The following is a 2282-nucleotide window of genomic DNA, read 5'->3' on the forward strand; positions in this document are numbered from 1 at the left end:
AAAAAGGACACCAGCTACAATAACATTTTATTTAACCAAAATTAAATTTTACTACTTTTATGTACTACTACTATTTACTACTCTTATTACTCAGAAATCAGGGAGTCAGATTATCAATGACTGCCACGGGAATAAGAAAGATTTCCTAGAGACCTCCCTCGGACTCACTCCAGATTTCTTGTGACTTACCACGAGACTCCCTCGAAAACTTAATCGCGCGGTACTTGAAACAGATCTTCCGAGTGTTCCCGACAGAGTTACGAATCTTTCCGACGGGTATTTCGTCGAACCGGCGGCTGGAGCGAGGCTTTTGTGACGCACTGAGAATTTTCGCCAAAATTATATCTACTAATTTCCTTAAAACTACCTTGCGCTATGATGCGTAAGTTTATTTTAAATCGTAATAAATAACATTCAAAGTAAATTAAAATATTGAAAAAATGACACAAGTTGCAATTCAATGTTTAATAACAATTTTTCAATAGAATGCGCGTTTCATGAATTCTGAGAATTTAAATTTATTAAAATGATGGATTTTTCAGGGTATCTGAGAATGAAATTGCATGCAAATTAAGAAACTAATAGTAAATTAATCATTAAAAATAAAATTTTCACTTTATTAATATATTGTAATTTTATTGTAATTATGTGAACTTTATTGTGATTATTTTACAATATCTAAATAAGTAGCTCCAGACCGAGGTAATTAAATGTAATACATTATATATTTGATATAATAGATTTGAACAAAATGTAGAAAATTTCACATTTTCGAGATAATCGAGTGCGAAGCAGGAGTAACATGATAATTTATTTAAGCCCCCGCCCAATATTATAGCACATCTCAATTTTTTTGGGTTTTGCAAAAGGTGTTCAAAATGCATTGTTTCACCTTCCGATCCTGATTTACTAGAAATGTAGATGTTTTTGAGCATTTTGTTTAAAATGATTCATAAACTATCCAATACATATTATAAGAATCATCTGGAATTGTTCAAAGTTCAAACTTTATGTTGGACAGTTCCGTGTTATCATCATCATGAATTATGTATGGTGTTAGTAGCATATAACAAATAGGATATTCTGTTAATTCTTTATTCTTTCCCGCATCCCAACTATACAGTAGGTTGAGATGCGGGTCTGTAAAGGAATCAATACGACGATCCAGCAAAAGCCTCTTAGACCCTAAGAACACGGAGCGACCCAAGGACAACCGCCTTCTGCATTTTTCCCGCAAGTGTTCTAGCATATTGTTGACATGCAGGGATGCTTTTTAGGCTACTAGCAAGTGAAAGCTTGGCACCTCCAAGAGCGCCGATGATAAGGTCGATCAGTTGAACAGAATATTCCGGGTACAATCGTTGCAACTCCCTTATAAGGTCTCGATACCTCTCTTTCTTTTCATTCTCCTTGGCTATGATGTTTTTGTCAGATGGTGCCGAAAATTCGATAACGAACATGGTTCGCTTCTCGAAGTCAAGAAGAACCATGTCAGGCCTCGAGTGAGCAACAGAAACAATTGTCGAGAATATAAAGTTCCAGTATATACGGCACTTCCCATTCTCGACAATTGACTCAATTTCCCCAGGAGCATTTAGAGGAGCGATATTAGGGTGAATGCCGTAGGAGTGACAGAGATGGTAATAAATTACTCTTAGTGCCGCATTGTGTCTTTGAATGTAGGTCGTTCCCGCGTGTGTTGGACAACTAGATAGTATGTGAGCTAAATGCTCGGGGTGTACATCAGGAGCTCAGGATCTTCAGGGATGCCATTAAGTTTTCCTCGCTTCAAATAAACCTTGGCGCATTTGTCTAACCCAAATTCCATTCCAATTTCCTTAGTATATCGTTCGACAATCCCCAGAGCTAGATGCAGTTGCTCTCTGTTTTTAGCATAGATCTTAAGATCGTCCATGTAAAATACATGAGTGACCTTGTACTTTGATCTGCAGGTTTGCCGCACAAATACCCGTCGAAATGGCATAGTGCTAGAGATAGTGGCAATAATGTAAGGCAAAAGAGGAGTGGGCTCATGGTGTCGTCCTGAAAGACACCTCTCTGAAACGTGACCTTGTTAGTTGTCACACGATTTTTGCCAGATGAGATAGTAAATCTGGTTTTCCAAAGCGGCATCAATCTCTCTATGCACCCAACTATTTGCGGAAGAACCTTTAATATTGCCAAAAGACAGATGATAAGTCTATGGGATGTAGAATCGAAAGCTTTCCGATAATCAATCCAGGCCATCGATAGGTCATGCTGGTAGAATGCTGCATCTTTGC

This window comes from Belonocnema kinseyi, chromosome 4 (genome assembly GCF_010883055.1).
Source record: "Belonocnema kinseyi isolate 2016_QV_RU_SX_M_011 chromosome 4, B_treatae_v1, whole genome shotgun sequence".
Classification (NCBI taxonomy): Eukaryota; Metazoa; Arthropoda; class Insecta; order Hymenoptera; family Cynipidae; genus Belonocnema; species Belonocnema kinseyi.